The following is a 17,578-nucleotide window of genomic DNA, read 5'->3' on the forward strand; positions in this document are numbered from 1 at the left end:
GGTAAAAAAAAAAAGAGAGGGGGGAACTATTTGACTCTTTACCTTATGACAAAACTCTGCCCTTAAAGCACTCAGATATGGGTTTGGAGTGGGCAGCAGGAAGGTTCTTTTATCACGACTGAAAGATACAGTGAGTTTTTTCTAGAGAGACTGTTCCCACCATGATAGAAAAGACAGAAGAGAAGGAAAGGGATGAGGATGAATCAACATTTGTGTGGCTTCTCAAGCCCAGTTTCTACAGCATCTTCCTACATGTGCGTACTTAGTGCTCCCAGTTGGCTTTATTACCCTTTTAACTCTTCAGTATGTCTTAGCAAATCTGATTCTGTGGGTTTGCAAATGCACCTTTTCCTAATGCCCCTGCCTCTGTTTTGGGAGACAGGAATAAGGATGTTACTTTGTGTTCTTGTTATTGCTTGTTATTTGGGGAATGAAATACAGAATGATATAATCGTGGAATGGTGTGGACTGGAAGGTACCTTTAAGCTCATCTTGTTCCAATCCTGCCATGGACAGGGACAACTTCCACCATTCCAGGTTGCTCCAAGCCCTGTCCAACCTGGCCTTGGACACTTCCAGGGATGGAGCAGCCACAGCTGCTCTGGGCAGCCTGTGCCAGGGCCTCACATATGTCTTGTTTTTTTCCTTTGCTGGGAAAAGAACGGGACTGGGTTCCATTTTATCCCTCCAATACTATTGGCAGATATCAGGGGGCAAACATGTCTTTCCCCTGAATACTACCTACAGCATGAGGCATAAATGAAGTTGCTAAAATCACATGGTTGGCTTTTAAAAGGATTTTTGGGAAGTTTTTATAGATGATGTTTGTGTTCAAGCAAGCAGTGGCTGCTTTTGCACTCCCAGAGATGTGTGAGTTGAGTCCCGCTCCAGATGTGCCTTGTATAGACTTTTATGAATAACTGGCTGCTCTGTGTGGAGTTTTACATTGGATCTGTGCTCCAAGCCAGGCAGATTCCAGCCAGTGCTGTGTGCTGGGAAGTGCTGATGGAGTTTATTGGAGCACAATGACTGCAGACCAGAGCTCGCTCATGGCAGCTTGAAGGGGGACTGAAATGGTAACGATTTTGTGAAGGAAAACCTCTGTATTTGAACCAAGGGCTGCATAAGGCAGGGGGCCTGGGTAACAGCTGCATCCAGCAGTTTGGTGGGAAAAATCTGAGCAGGGTGAAACTGTAGTTTCATGTGGGCAGATGGAGTCCATCTGTTGATGGGATCAGGGATGGGACAGCATCCTCTGGAAAGCTGGGATTAAGATACACAAGCAGTGCATGAAAATTAGGCATCAGATTATGCACATGAGAAGCACAACGATCTTCTGGTATTTTGGTTGGCTTCCAGGTTCGGATTTGGAGTCCTTTATTTCTGGTGCATGAAGGCAGCAGCTGATGTGCTGAGCCTCAAAAGATGCCTCTGCCCGCAATGTCCGGATTCCAGCAGGACCCGATGAAATGGCAACACACACCCTGCTCAAGCTGTTCCCCTTCCCTCTGTACTCCTTCCACGGGACAGTGGATCCTTCTGCAAACCATTCCCAGCTCAGACAGAGGTGCCAAAGGACCTTGTGCATGCTTTGCCCTGCCCATCCCACTGGCAAGGCAGGCCCATTAAGAGGTGACAGCTTTCTGGCTGCTGTTAGGTGCTGCATGACACATCGGGTATTGTGTGTAGGACTTGAAGAGGTCGGTGAGAGCTATCTGAGTCATTTATTACCCACCAAAGTAGGTGAGTGACTGCTGTTGTCCTTATCCTTTTAGAGGGGGATGCTCAAGCACAAACAGGTCAGGATATTTAGTGAAAGTCCCGAAGGAGGAAGTATCACAGCTCAGAAATAGTGCTTGGTCCCATGCTCAGACAATTATTCTTCACTTGTTTCTCTCTGAAAATCATGTACTAAACATTAGTGTTATTAAGGCTGGTCAGCTCATGCTGCATAAACACCATAATGTGAATTTAGTGTTTTCCGCTGTTTTTTGGTTGTCCGTGAACTAATCCCGGTTCACCCGCTGTGTCTGCATGATGAGCTTCCTCTCTTGGTGTTCTGTGTGCTTGGTTCATCCAATTCACATGGGGGTGTTTTTCTGATTCTTGTTCAGAGGAACAAGCCTTGTTTTAAAAACAAAGAAACCCTAAATATTTGCTGCTAGCATTCCCTGGGGCTGCATAGAAGGATTTGTTCTTTAGGCTTCCTGAATGGTTTCTTTGGTTCACAGGAGCTCTCACACCAGTCCTGAACAATGTTGTTATTTGTGTCATTATTGCATCCAGACACAGGCTTGGGCACCAGTGGTGCAGGTGCTGGACAAACACTGAGCAGCTGGGTGGTCCTTGTCCCAAGGAACTTAGGAGATCAAGGTTTGTAATGCAAGTTGGATCTGTCTTCATCCTTCCGGCTCCAGTGCCTTGTGAGAGGTGTGAAAATTAGAAAGAACAGAGTGAGAAGGTCTGAGATGTGTGTCTGAGGTAGTCCCAGGATAATGGGGAATCTCTATTCGTATACATACACTGGGAGTATGTATAAATAAGGGATTTGAAAAGACCTTCTGTCTGTTTGGGAGCAACTAGAATTCCTACTAAATAAGACTCAGCAATTCATGTGACAACTAGGGTGGTCTTGACTTTTAACCAATAAAAGAACCAGCCTCTTGATCCTCAGCTTTTCTGCAGTATGTTTCTTTTTCTCCTTCCTTTTCCCAGCCAAATCCTCCAACATACCCAGAAAAGCCTCTTCTTTTCCCAGCTGGCTGCATCTCAGCGGGCAGAATCTGTGGCCCTCTCCCATTTCAGGCCCGTTTGACCTTGCCTTGTAACCAGATGTTTCACTGGAGAACGTACACTTGGGAGAGACTGGGTTGCACTCAGCTGCTGGTGAGCTCTCTGCCCCGGTCAAGCGGCTGTAAACAAAACCAGCCCAAGAAAAACAAAACTTTTTCTAAACCGAGTTGGCCAAGGATGGAGCTGAATCCAGAGATGCAGATGGCCATTAGCATGTTGATGAGGCTGCAGAGAGAAGCTCATCTGCCATCCTTGTTCTTCCACCATGGGTTTTACTCAGTTAAGGAGTTATTTTTTTGGAGATTACAGGTATTGTTCCCCTTATCCCCAGGAGTTTGGAGATACCTGACACACAGACCCTTTCTAATGCTGCCCAAAGCACTTCGTACTGTCTGCAGCTGTCTGTTCATTTGAGTGATTTTCTGGCCAAGATTATTTAGAAAGTGGTGGCTTGGTGGCCTGAAAATCTCAGAAGAACTCACAAAAACACTGTGGCAAAATGATGCATTAGGGACATCCTTTCTTTTAGAGGTGTGTTGGGATTATTCCCCTGGCATTTTTAGACAGGTTCTCTGCAGAAATGGTTCTGTCTTCTTCACTTGATCAGGAGAAGACATGAGGAATGTCTTTTGGGGTTAAAGCAGGAGTTTAGATTGTCAGAATGTTCAAAACTGGGAAATGGCCAATCCTTGGAGCTCCCATTTTACGCATGATACAGTGGGATGCTCATTAGCTGAGATGTGGGGAGAGCCTTATGTGCAAGGGGTCCCCTAGAACAGCATGGGGTCCCCTCATCCTATAGTGAGAAATTACAGGAGTTGGGGGCAGCTTGGTTTGGACCTGGGCTCAGATCTGAGAAGGTTTTTTTCCATTTGAGTTGTGCATGGCCAGGTTAGAGGGTGGAGGCAAGATTTGCCCCATCATCTCAGAACAGAATTAGTTCCCAAGCCAGAGCCATTCTCCAGTGAAAAATTGTATTATCCTGAGCTGAAATCTTTGGAAGAGGGATTTCTTGGCACATGGATCCTTGCTGTACCAGGGAGATGGATGCCTGTGACTGAGTACTGTACACACAGAATTCTGTTGATATCCACATCAGTGATTTCTCCTCCACAAGGGTCAGGCTTGCCTGTTCCTGAACATCTGCTACCACTCAGCAGACATCCACCACTGTGTTATTTATCCAATATTCAGTCTTTTTTCACAGGAAAATTTGCCATCTCCTGCTCCTATTTGTATACGACTCCACTTTTTACAGCCAAGTACCAGCTTGCTGTAGGAAATGTTGAGGTTATGTGGCTACAGCCCATGGACATTTTTTCCTCTGATCATCTCTGGCGCCACAAATCATTTTTAATAACCAGAGTGCTCTTAATCACTTCTAACGTGGGCTAGATGTGTTTAACCTAATCTGAGGATTGAAACTGGTCACTGTGATATCTGAGCACCTGTGACTTCCTCAGACCAGCTAGAATTTAGGACTGAGAAGCCAATGGCTTTTCCTGTCCATGCTGTACTGACACATCCCTTCTGGGGTGATTGATGCCTTCCAGAGATGGCATTAGGGTCAGTTACACCAAGGTAAAAGGTGATGAGTGGGGCCACAGGACAGATATTCCTTTCAGATTCCCAAATAAAAGGGTTTTCAGACTCTCTCTCTTCTGGCTTCAGCATCTCAGGGAGCCATTCTTCTTTTGTAAGAGGCTCTGGGAGTTGCATTGCTCAGCCAGCTGGGCACAAGGAGAGAGCTGGAAAGAGGAAGGGATCTGCTAACACTATTTTGCCCTCTGTGCTTAGATCAACACCTCACTATGTTTTAAACATCCGCTTCATCATTCCTGCTGTCCAATATCCCACTATGGCCCCAGCAAGAGCTATTTTAATCCCTCATCATTCATCAGGAGGCCCCTTCCTGTTCCCTTTCTATCTGCTCCTGCATGCATGTGTGTGCATCTCTCCACCGAGAAATCCCCTGGGGTGGCTGTTGTCGGAAAGGTCACTCAGGGATATTCACAAACAGCAGGTGTAAAATTAACAACTGGTGCAATTCCAATCATCTGGTAGGAAGGAAAACATTGGACAATAGGTAGAGCCAGGGTAAAGTTTCCAGCTGAGGGCTCATTGCCTGATATAGGATGGCAGATTGGTGGGCTGGGAACTCTCCTAGGAATGTGAAACCGATAGGGTATTAGCAGCCCCCCTGCCCCTCCAACACAATTGTTTTCAGCTTGCCCAAAAATATTTGGAAATGTTACCGAGTGGGATGTGTGGGTGAGAAGACATCCTCCAGCCAATCAGCTGGGGAGATTCCAGCCCTCCCCTTGAATTTCAAGCTTTTGTTTTCTCTGATGGAAGGGAAGGTGAATCCTCCATGATTAATTTAGGGATCTTAAAGCATTTTGGATGAGTTCCTGCAGCGCACTGACAAGTGGCGCTCTCAAGGATTGCGGAAATTGTGGAGAGATGGCAAGAGAGATGGGCGGATATATGATCGATACGGATTCTGGCACCTTATCATTTTTGTTAGCAGAACTGATTTTAGCTGCATGAAACAATGAGAGTTTCACTCAGTAAGGCCATCTGGATGGCACAAATCTTCTGGAGGCGTGAATGGAATGGTAGATCCTGTTAGACCGTGACTAATGTCAGCAACCAGAACGGTGGCTTGAGTCGAGGAGCACAGGAGGAAGATTTACTGTGCTGTGGATGTGTCCAAGGAAAAGCTGGCAGCACTGAACACAGGGAAGACAATGGGGAATGGCAAAGGTTGTTGAGAAGTTTGGTTTAAACCATGGTGAGTGAGTTGTTGTGCAAGTATTGAAGAGAGTGCTGTAGCCATTCCCTGCATGCAGAAAGTTTGGATAGAGGTTTTACCTGACACACGATCTGGAGTTCAGCATGGAGTTCTGGCCTATATGGAGTAAAAGAAAATGTATGAGGTTGCTGTGCCTCACAAGCTCATCGGTGCTCTGTGGCTTCTTCAGTCTCCTCTGCTCCTCTCCTTCCCACCCTTAAAGCTCTCAGTGTGACATAACACCAGAAATCCTTTGGCAAAATGTTACCACACCACAGACCAGACATTTTAGGCTCCAGCTCACACAGTGTCCATCCTCTGTGTAAAGGGTTTGGTACAAGTTCTGTCCACCACAACACGATTAGTGCTGGAAAAGTTCTCTCACGGGTCTGAGCCTACATGGGGATCCTGCTGCTCTCGCTTGGCTGGGATGGCACATGTGGACTGTGCTGACGAAGGGTGCTGGGCTGAGAGGGGCCTGATAAGGCAGTGTAACCCTGACATACATTGTCAGCAGCGCTGCCATCGCCAGCGAGAGCAGGGGGAGGACTGAAATTCTCCCGTTCAATTGGGCGAATTTGATACCTTCTCGTTCTTGTGTCCTCGTGGCTCGGCCACTTGACATTTCTAAACATTCTCAAGCAAGTTCACTGGAAAACTATCCCATGTCAGGAGCTGGTGATGTCAAGGCTAATAACAGTCCTGGGGTCAAATCCTTCTGATCCTTCAGGCAAGGACCTCAAGATTTGGCTCCAAGTCAACAGCAAGGTCTGCCACGTCAATGATGGCTTATTATGAATCCCAGAGCAAGCCTTTCCCATACAAAGTGCTTTAGTTTGGTTTTCCATTCAGGAAAAGGTTAGCAGTTTCCAAAGGCAGGTTCTCACTTCCTTGTGTGGAGTGGAGAGCAAAGCCAGTGAGCTTGGAACAGGCAACAGCACTTTGCCTTAGAGCAGGAGACAGGTAAATCTTTATCTGGGAAATTCTCTTCCCATTTGGAATGGTACAAGATTATTGTTTTCATCTCTAGAGGTACTGGGAGTTTTTTCTCTGTCTCTGTCCATCATTTGGATGTAACAATATCACTGGGCTGCCTTTGTTAATGTCACAATGGACCTCAGAAAGCCGAACGAGCAGTAATGGGAAATGCACGGCTGGATGTCGGGGAAGGAGATAGCAGGGATTGTACTGGCTCACACTCGTGCTGCACTGAAAAAAGGAACGGTAAATTGACATTCCCTTGGCTATTACTTTATAATCCCAGCACTGTGTTGAGAATGATGCCACTGGACTGGTGTCCAAAATGATAATTATAACCACTTCCTATTTTTAATTTCGTCTTAATAAGGGACACAGTGGTCATCATCCGAACAATAACGATTCTGCTCTGCCCTTCCAGATGTCAGAACATTATAAAGCATAGATTAACAAACACTGATGTCTCCCTGCAGACCTTCCTTGTGGACTGAAGACTCTGGTGCTCCCCAGCTGACACACATACCCCACCAGGTTCAAACCTGAGCACTATGAGAAGTGCTGGACCTGCTTTGCTGTTGGCCTCATTTTGCAAAGGGGTATTTGAATCATGGAAAAATAAACTGATTTGCTCCATGTCCCTTGGTAAGTCAGTGGCAGAGAACAGATTCAGCTGTTCACATCTCCCCATTTTTCTCTGTCAATGCCTTTTTTTTTTTTGCTGTATTTTGGGATGCATTTGACATGAGGTTCCTAAATATGTAAGTTGGTGTTCAGAATTGCTGAGTCCTCACTAGTTGCCCTCCAGGCAGTACCCAAACAAGATATCCATGGGGAAAGCTGTCTTGTCTTGAATATCAGCAACACTAATAGTTATTTCTCTTTATAGACTCATCTATATTTTTTGGGTGGACTCCAGGTCTGCACACTCATCCAAGGTGATACACAGAGAATAAACACAAGGCAATGAGCACAGCAGATAGACCCAATATCCTAAAGGTGACTATTTCACAGCTGTTTGCTTCCTAGAAACCCACCTGGTGATACAAAGTGCTTTGACTGGGAGAGTTGGAACTCTGGTTGTCAAAACTCTTAGCTAAGGGAAAACTGGTCCATGTGGTTGGCTGAGTGACCCTGTGCTTCCAAAAAACTCCTGACTCCAAAAAAAGCGGGTTTCTCATTTTGTAAAGCACTTATCTCCTCCTGGCTTCTAGGAAGTTTAAGTAGGATCTTTCTCCATTGAAGGTCAGATTTCACGTATCTCCTGAGATCTTAGATCCAGGGTGCTTCTGAAGGAGAAGCAGAAAGGAGAAGAATATCTGGGGTTAGGAACATCTGAGCAAAACTGTGTTTTATGGCTCAGACAGCAATTCCAATTATCCAGCACTTAGGCATTGGGAAGATTCAGATAAGAGGTCTCAGATTTAGCTCCTTTCTTCTCTTTGCAAGTTAATGTGCCACTTTCCTTCATTTTCTTTTTAAGCAGACAATCAAATCTATGATAGCAAATTTCAAGTTAAAAGGAAAAAATTGTCTCTGCAGAGAATGGAAAGAACCATTTTGGTTCTAGGGTGAGTTTTGTGATCCACCTGAAGTAAGGGTAGCTGTCATTGCACATTAAACAGAAGCTGGTGAGCTTCTTGCAGGAGTAGATGGATAGAATTCTGTGGGGTTTTTGTAAAATTATTTGAGTGCATGATACATACCAAACTGAGCTGCTGTTATGCTTCCATCAGGCTATTTATACACTGTGACAGTGCAGGAACCTCGTTTTTCACTTCTGCCTTCAATTTGAAAAGAGTCGAAAATCACAGTTCCTTCAATCCTATGAAAACCTTCACAAACGCTCTGCTCCAGAGCCCCGTCCATTTCTTCTCCATTGCAAGGGGCCAGATTTCCAAAGAAAGAGATGCCATCACCAAGCTGATAGGAGCTGTCCCCCTTCCTTCCCTGGAGTATTTGTACTGGTCAGTCCCTCTCATCTCCTGACAGATTCCTCAAAGGAGAACTTCCCAATTTTCCATCTCTCCTCACTGCACAGCCACCCACGAACAGCTTCTCAGTCATCTGAGTGCTCACAGATCAGTAGCATATAGCAAAGGTTTATGGAGCATGTGCAACCTATACACTAATCCAGCAGCACTCTGTGGAGGCTTGTATTTATTTTCTGGGATGGATAATCATCATATTTTGAAGAGCTTCTTCCTGAACACCTTGCTCCTAGGAGGCCATCAGTCCAATCCAACCCTGATTCTACCAAGAGCTATGTCTTGGAACCCTGTTATCCTTCTGTGTGGTGCCCATGTCTTTCTCACCCTTTCTGGCTACTTCTGGTCACCTGGATACATCAGGAAAATCTGCAGGGTCCCAACAGCTGGTGTGAGGGTTAGACAGCAGGAAAGGTCTGCTTCTCAGAGCTTTTCCTATCTACCCCAGAGCTGATCGAATCTCTCCCCCTGCTTGCCCTTCGTGTTACACTCTGGAGTGAAGAGGAGCAATCCTCTGGATCCAACACTCTCCCTGCCCATCTTTTCCTGCACAAGTTAACTCCCAGCCCTTGCTGCTTCTGCTCCAGCCCCCTTCTGAGCGTGCTCTCATTAAGACCCCAGAGGGAGGAGGTGATGCTCTGAAATTGTCTTAATTGCTCTTGTTTATGCTGGTTACGATGGCAATAAGTTGCCATGCAGAGGAGGCTTTATTCAGATACGCAGGTTCTCCATTGTTCCATACTCTGAAGGATTGTCTGTAGGCAGCTCCAAGTCATTTACAACAATAGATTAATATGAAGATCAGTTATCCTGGGTGACTCACAGTCACACACATGCGAGACCCGCCAATCGCTGTGACCTGCCACTGGATTTGAGGGGAGGTTGAATGTTGCTGGCATGTTCTTGCAGGATGCTGAGAAGATAATGCTCTGCACTTGCACAGCTTCTGCTCTCCAGGAGCTTCCCAAACATGAATGGAGAGTGCTCTTTCTAGGGCAGGCAATGACTCTTACACTTGCTGGAAAGCAGGGAACTGGGACAGAGTGTGTCTTTTGTCCAATGTAAGTTAACATGTGCCAAAGTTTAATCATAGGTCAAGAATCCCTGATGTATCTTCCAGGCACTCTATCACCCAGGCCCTGAGGAGATTCTTTTATGCATGTTGTGTGCTGCATTCCATTTATCACCCTTGGACACCTCTGTCTCACAGGTTCCTCTCCAGACCTCTGCAGTTCAGTGTCTGGATCTTCATTTGTCAGAGACCCACTGGAGACAATGTTGAGACACCTCAGCTGGGTTTGTCCTTTCTGTCACACTGTTTACACTTAGAGCCTGTGCTGTGACCGACTGCACTGGACTAGGAGCACTTTGCTTTCCATTCTTACTTTCCTGGATAATCCCAGCCTCCATACCACTCTACCTCACTGATCCACCCCTTGACTCAAGTGGTGTGTGTGCCAATTTCCACCCTAAATCCTTGTCTCAGGGATATATGTTCCTTGTATTCTGTCATTCACCCTGGACCCACCATTCTCCTTCCATGTGCTGGGCACTCCACACATCCCATCTCCCTCCTCCATCACTCTCCCTGTCTAGGGACACATCATTCCCCCATCTTTCCTTTCCCCCATGCTGAGTGAAACAGGAGATGCCTGCTCCTGTTTTTCCCCTATTTGGGAGATACATTATTTAACAGCAGGGAACACAGGCAGAGCTGTGAGGGATTAACAACTGTCATCAACCTGCTCTTGACTCCAAAGTCCACTACAGAGCCGGGTCAAGCTGTTGAAACTCCTCACCAGATTCTTATTTGCTGCCTATTTTCAGTCCATGAATGCTGACAACAGCCCCACAATTTCCAGTGTCAGGTTTGGTTCTCCATGTTACCATATTGCACAAACTCCAGCAGACAGACAAGTGCAGAAATTCTTTCCAGCTGAGTGTGAAAAATTGCCTCGCTCAGTCCATAAGTAATGTGCCTTGTTGAGCTGGGCTAATTTTCCTCCCTGTACAAAACAGTGAGGTTCCTGCATAATTTTGTGCATTACGAAAACACCAGATCTTAAGGGCTCCATGGTGGGCCAGGCCCCAAGTGTGTTACTGAGCAATTATTGAGTCTTTGCCTGCCTCAAGCAGAATAAAACCTTGAGGGAGCAGTGGAAAACCTGACCCCTGCTTTTCCATATTCATACCAACAGGAGTGAGTTATACTGGGTCAGCAAAGGGCTGATTCAGGATCATGTCCTATGATACCAAAAGAAGGTAGAATAGACTAGGAAGCCTTTTCTTCCATAAATATGTATTTCATGTAGAAATATAACTTATATAAATGGTTAGAAGTTCTGTGTAATTAGTAACCCTCACTGGATTTCTCTTCCACAAACTTTTCCAGGTTCTTAAGTTCATATATATTTTTAGACTTTTCAGCATCCTGTGGCAAGGAGTTCCTCATCTTAACCATCTCCTTTCTTTTGAACCTGAGATCCCTCCATTCCTGGGAGGTTTTGAACCACCCACCTTTCACAGTGGTACACATTCACAAAGATCCGGAATTAGTCATATATTTAGCGTTAATTTGTTTTCTAATATCTCCTTCCCTTTGAATCCACCATCTGCTGTGAATCTGCCCTGCAGCTCAGTCACCATTCTGGAAGGAGAAACACGAAAGGACTTGAAGCTCTTGGAGTGAAATAGTGAGAAGCACCTGCATGAGGTACCAGTGGTCACCTCTGAAACAGTTCCCTTGGAGTCTCCACGTGTTGCCATCACCAGACAGTGACATCTCCCAGGCTTTGGAGCAGGCTTGGCTGTGGATCCAGAAGAGGGCAATGGTGACACATCCTCACCGAGCACCAAATCCACTGAGGGCAGCCACTGCAGGAACGGAGCCAATAGCCACACCACCTTGGCTACTGGATCTGCCTGTTCCTGGCTGTTTCGTGGCAAGCAGATTGAAGTGGGAGGCAGCTTTCAGCTACTGTCTCAGGTCAGATGGGACTGTCAGTCAATTGTTAATTATGACTCTTCTTTGTACTAATTTCTCTAACTTCTATCACCATGGCAGCTAACTGCCGTGGAAAGACTCAGCCAGAAAAAGGAGAAGACAACCAAACTTTTCATAGCAAGGGAACAGGAACGAGCTACAGAGGAAAGGGGGTGGAGGAAGAGATCTGTAAATTGTTTTCCAGGAGAGTCTAACACAATGTTCTGAATCCTAAAATGGCTTTTCTTGAAGGAACCTTAAAGATCATCCTGTTCCAACCTCCCTTCCATGGGCAGGGACACCTCCCACTAGACCAGGCTGCTCCAAGCCCTGTCCAACCTGGCCTCGGTCACTTCCAGGGGCAGCCACAGCTTCTCTGGGAAACATGTGCCAGGGCCTGCCCACCCTCACAGGGAAGAATTTCTTCACAATATCCCATCTAACCCTGCCCTCTGGCAGTTTGAAGTCATTCCCTTTTTTCCTATTATCACATCTGCTCTGCCCTGACCTGGTCAGTCAATCAGTTTTAATCTTTGGTGATGGCTATGTGTCCAGAAAGGGCAAGAGGAAGAAAAATTTGACAGCACTTTGAGCTCTGATTAATTTTTAAACTTCCTTCCTTTCTGCTTATTTTGTAGCTTTTGTCCTGGTGCTGAATGTGTTTTTTTCCCATGTGTCACTTCCAGAGGAATACTGTGGAAATGAAATGCCAGTTGGTCATCACAGGGCATTTCACCTGTGGGGACTGGATGGAAACTCACAGGCTGGGGCCCTACAGGGCCCAGGGACAAGTGGTGACTTCTGTCACTGCAGCAGCTCTCAGGAACACGGTGACACAGTGCCTGAGTGCACCCAGCAGCGTGGGCAGAGCAGGTTGTGTGGGATCAATAAAACAATGGCCATTTTGTTGCTGTTTTGCAGCAACACCACGTAATACTTGCTGAAATCACTGGCTGGTCCATTCAGCAGCTTTCATTTTTGATTAAGCTTTCCAGCCTGTAGGTATCTTCTCTCACACCTGTCTCACCATTTCCATTTGCAAGGGCTTAATTTAGAAACCCATTGTACCTGGGCCTGCACAGACCAAGCTAATTTATTTTACATAATGCCTCAGCACTTTAGGAAACAGTCTTAAGTCCATCCTGGAGGGAAGGATGGACTTCTGCTTCAGGTTTTGAATTGAGTTTTGAGAGAAACAGACCCTGTTTTGACAGTGCTCACAGATTGCCCAAGACCTTTTTCAAATCACCCTGCTTTGAACCTAACCTTTGAGTCTGGAAAATAATCAATATAACACTTTCCTTAGCTCTGATTTTAGGATAAACATAGTATCTAGATGGCATCAAAGTCCTTGTGTTCTGTGCTTTAGAAGCAGAACAAAAAGCTGATTTCTGTGCTGGGGGACTTCGGTGCATAAGTGCAAGACAAGGACAACAGGCAGGTGCAAGTCTGCTGAGAAGGAATGAAAGAAGGCAGAGCTGACAGGCAAATAGACCCTGGGCATTGCTGCTGTCAGCTTTCCCATCGGCATTTCATCAGGGATGTGCAGGGAGAGAACGAATCACTCCGTGGGTGTTCACAGGATGCGGCCCCCGAGCGCGAGGGAGAGGCACGGGACAAGGGCGGTTTGAGAATCCACGTGGGTGATCTTCCCAACAAACCTGGGCGACAGGAGACTCCGTGATGTGCCTGAAGGAGGTACAAACAACCCCCTCCTCTTTGGCAGAGGACTCAGCTGGCAAGATTTGATCTTTTTGTTCGCTTGAGGCTTTTGTTTGTTCACTAAATGCCCCCGGACTTTGCTTTTCAAGTCTCTTCCTTCTCTGTCGTTGTCACTGCCACAGCAACAGGTGAGTTTGAGAAGTTACACGTGGGGAAGATGAGTTGCACTGAGGAAATGACTCAAATCCTTTGCAGACCCTGCTGGAGCCAGTAGGTCTGAAGGCAGGTGCCCTCCATCCCCAGAGCTGTGAGCATGGCTGAACCACCCAGTGCCCTCCAGAGCTCTCATCACCATCAATCAAGCTCTTCCCCACAAAGCAGCAGTGGAGGAAGCTCCAGAAGTATCACTTCTTTATTTCAGTGCTGCCACACTCACTGACGTCCTTGCTGAGCCTCTTGCTGCAGCAGGCTGCTAATCAAAAACTCTGCTGTTGCTGCTAATCAAAACCTCTTTGCTCGCCACTTTGGCATCATTCTGGGAAGCCAACAGAGCGCAGAGATGCTCAATTCCTCCCCCTCCACACACCTTCCATTGTCTTCAGGACTGACAGCTCTGATGTGGAGCAGTGATAAAAGCCAGCTGATGCTGTCAGGGCCTGGTACAATTGCACTGCAGGGAAAAAGGCGACTGGCTCTGAGTCATCGTAGCCGCCTGGAGCTCAGGATGCCTGGCACACGAGCTGTCTCCTGGCACGGCTCATCACACAGCACTGCACCTCTGGATGCTCCCCTCTGAGGAGGGATTGACCAGAGGACTTGAGAAAGGCCAGGACTGGTGGCCATCTGCATGGCCAGCCATCCTTTGAGATATTAGGAAAACTCACAGGGATTAAAATAAGGACTTTTTTTGTAGAATCATAGAATATCCTGAGTTGGAAGGGATTCACAAGGATCATCAGCCCAACTCCTGGCCCTGCACAGACACTCCAACAACCCCACCCTGTCCCTGAGAGCATTGTCCAAACATTCCTGGAGCTCTGGCAGCCTTGGGGCTGTGACCATTCCCTGGGGAGCCTGGGCAGTGCCCAACCACCCTCTGGAGGAAGAACCTTTTCCTCATCTCCAGCCTAAACCTCTCTGACACCACTCCAGCTGTTCCCTGGGTCCTGTCCCTGCTCCCAGAGAGCAGAGACTGGAGCTGCCCCTCTGCTGCCCCTTGGGAGGAGCTGCACCCCACGAGATCTGACCTCTGCTGAAGCCTTTGGTGTGTAAGGAAGAATGAAAGTGGTTGGCTGGATGTTCCTCAGCTTGACCTTTGTTCAGGGGTGTTTAGCAAAGCATTTGTGCAACTCCTGAGCGGCAATTTAGGAAATAACACCTCTCCTTCAGCTCCTCACCTTCCCATCCTTGTGGAATGGGCTGAGTTGGGGTCAAATTTCTGGAAGGCTCCAAAATGTGAGGGATCCAGACTTGAAAATGCATCAGAAGTGCCAAGCCAAGCCAGGAAGGACATTCAAAGAGGGGAAATTGGACTGTGATGTGAACTTCTCAGTGACCTTGAGTAAACTGGCTCAGTGCTGCCCATCCTGCCCAGGTCAGCAGCTGAAATTTCCATTACTGAAAGTAGAAACTCAGGGGTCATTTCTGTTTCATTTCTCACTTTTTCCCAAACATGACATTGAATGAGAGGCATTAGGAGTTCCTCCTATAAATAGGATCACCCCTGTCAAAGCTGGTTAAGTCATAGCCAGTGTCAAGCCCATAAACAAGGTGCCTCTCATGTACTGTCTGGAGGGTGCAGAGGGGGTAAAGGGAAGTTTGACAGCTCCCTGTTTGACCACTTTGCACAGGGACATCACTGTTTGCAAGGCAACAAACATAATCATCTCCACCTCCCATCTGTGGGATTTTTGGAAGTGGTGCAGGGGAAGAGTAGTTGAGGACCACTGCTCTGTTGTAGCAGAAGTGAACCCTCCCAGCTCCCAACCTCAGCTGGGCCCTCCATGGCTGCTCTCATGGCAGGGGTTAAACACTCTCATTTCATCTCTTCCTTCAGGGTTCTTTCCCCTGTTCTGCCCTAGAAGTCTGGGATGACCTGGAAACCCTGCACTTCCACTTGTCTCTGTTTCCCCTGGAGGGAGCTGCAGTTTCCTCCTCCTTTAGAGCTTCCCAGTTCTTCTTTAGCTCCACGAGAAGCAGCAGTTCCAGTGACATCAGTGACAAAGTGGCTTTGCCACGTGGGAAGTCAGCTGGGGCAGGGCAGTGAAGCCAGAGACACAAAGCAAAGAAGCATCTTTGAAACAAGAGAGTTGTAAGTGTCCCCCCGTGCCAGCTGCAGGGACATCTGTGTGGAACTGGCAGAGCTGAGGGGTCACCAGGGTTGTGGTGGCTCCAGAGCAGAGCACCTCACAATAGCAGGAACTGATGGAGGCACCTGAGGCTCCTTCACTTTCCTCCTCCCCACCAGGAGCTTCTTTCCACCTCTTCACCAAACTTTGTGTTGCTCTGAGACTGGGGGCTGCTCTGCTGAAGTGATGCAAGTGAATATGTCTTAAGAAGAATTAAAAAAAATTTAAAAAAATAGATAATTTCTGTGGTCTCATTTCCCCATAGATCCACAAGCAGTTGCATCAGTACAGCTGAGGGGGTGGAAAACTGAAGTGGGGGTAGAAAAGAACAAAAACTTTCTAAGTCAGCTTTGAAAATGTTCAGTAACTATATGGAGACCTACAGCCTCTCGTCCCCTCCAGACGTGAAGATCTGTCTGGTGCTCGTGTGTGGAGACACAGCCAGGGAGCAGAGATGATTTGTTTGAAGCTGAACTGAGAGCAGCTTAGCAGGGGAGGAATTGCTACTTGTTCTGAGATAGGCTAATTATATTCTGTGTCCTTGGAAGCCAACCCTTTCCTACTCTGCTTGCATAATAGAGATCCTATGGCTTTGTACAGAAGCACCAGGGTTCCCTCCCATCTCCGCTGCACACAGCAGCCTGTCCCACTGCCAGTCTCCACCCCAGAAGGATCTGGATGTCAGTCCTGCATTCCCTGGAGGGCTGCTGAAGCACTTTGGATTCCTGGGAGATGGAAACCCTTCTAAAAACGCAGGGTAGAGTTACTCTAATTCCTTGCTGTTGGGGATCAAGCTGAAGCCTGCTGCTTAATGGGGGATAAGTGGATGTAATGCAGTCAGTCAATAACTTCATGCACACACGCAGAGCCCTTTGGATTACTGATTTCCAAAAGGCAGAGTCTCCCTCACAAACCCTGCACCACACTGAGTCAGCCCTGAGCCTTTTGACTTTGTATTTCCTTCTTCACCTGCGCTTTTATTCTTCCTCCCCTTATTCATTTTTTCCCCGCACTTATTCATTTTCCCCCCCTAGAGAAGTTTTCAGTTTGTCAAACGACTCTCCCTCTCCCTGTCTCTTTTCTCTTTGCCTTTTGCAGTGGGTGGAAAGATAATAATAAAAGGAGCAGTTTTCAAATAAGAAGCCCCACGTGTTACCTGGGAACTGTCTCTCAGCATCCAAATACCTGCTGGGGCAGAGAGCGATGAGTCCCCGCTGCTGTTTTGTACCCACCAGACACTGTTTGTATTTTGTCACATGTTCCTGTCAGGTCTGTCACTTGGTACAAGCAGGACTGACTGGGCCCTTGTAAAGTAGGATTTCCCTTTACACCTCCCTGCTAAGCGCTCCTCACTCCTTCCCTTCCTCCTCACAGGGAAAATTGCTGCTCCAGCTGCTGCCACGGTACTTCCCAGGCTGGAGGAATGGGCTTAGGAGGGTTTGTGCTCTTTGCCTTTTTACTCCAAAATTCTCCTCATCTTTGGGAGCCCTTTAGCCCTGGCTTATGTCTTTGTGGGGAGGGAAGGCTGAGATGAAGGAGTTGCTGAACCTCTCTCTGTTCTCAGTCCCTGCTCAGCTTCAGGCTGAGCCCTTCATGAGTCCAGCACTTTTTATGGCCTTGCAGAACTGCTTCTAAAAGGAGAAATTGACAGGAGAAGGAGCTCCAGACCAAGGAATTCCTGTAAGACCAAAGGACCTGAAATGGCTCCCTTGGGCCCCCCAGATGGGGAGGTACAGGAGGGAATGGCCCACGCTGCTGCACTTATCCCAGGCCTCTCTGTTCCTCCCCAGGCTCCAGGCTAAAAGGCTCATCTGACTTTTATAGGGCTGGAGAGACCAAGCAAACAAAGCCTCAGGGTTTAGTCAGCGCCGGCGGGTACAGCACGTGCCTTTTCCTGCTCTCCCCTCCTTTCTTTCCTGCTGACAGCTTTCCCGAACACATGTGGCGTCTGCTCGGCTCATTCCCCAGGAATGAGCCTCAGGACTGGGGCAGGAGAGCATTTCTTACCATCCCTTGAGTGGAGGCTGCTTTCTCT

At 47.3% G+C, this 17,578-nt stretch overlaps 3 long non-coding RNA genes across 6 annotated transcripts; 1 reads left to right on the forward strand and 2 right to left on the reverse strand.

Annotated features, from left to right (window-relative positions):
• Positions 1–1,703: 1,703 nt before the first annotated feature.
• On the reverse strand, positions 1,704–6,645 carry LOC147650073 (uncharacterized). Its single transcript, XR_015277235.1, has 2 exons — positions 6,173–6,645; positions 1,704–5,704 (listed from the first exon to the last, which is right to left on the reverse strand). It is a non-coding gene; the product is annotated as an uncharacterized LOC147650073 (long non-coding RNA).
• Positions 6,646–6,705: 60 nt separating this feature from the next.
• LOC147650074 (uncharacterized) lies at positions 6,706–15,778 on the forward strand. Of its 4 annotated transcripts, none has more exons than XR_015277233.1 (5): positions 6,706–6,811; positions 7,039–7,207; positions 7,452–7,561; positions 11,185–11,536; positions 13,116–15,778. It is a non-coding gene; the product is annotated as an uncharacterized LOC147650074 (long non-coding RNA). The 4 variants fall into 4 exon arrangements; XR_015277231.1 differs by having other exon boundaries at positions 12,903–14,107; XR_015277234.1 differs by lacking the exon at positions 7,452–7,561.
• Positions 11,098–11,367, reverse strand: LOC111935818 (uncharacterized). The gene is made up of 2 exons (XR_002867870.2): positions 11,278–11,367; positions 11,098–11,197 (listed from the first exon to the last, which is right to left on the reverse strand). It is a non-coding gene; the product is annotated as an uncharacterized LOC111935818 (long non-coding RNA).
• Positions 15,779–17,578: the final 1,800 nt, after the last annotated feature.

The sequence above is a fragment of the Cyanistes caeruleus genome, chromosome 17, assembly GCF_971803275.1.
Source record: "Cyanistes caeruleus chromosome 17, bCyaCae1.hap1.1, whole genome shotgun sequence".
NCBI lineage: Eukaryota > Metazoa > Chordata > Aves > Passeriformes > Paridae > Cyanistes > Cyanistes caeruleus.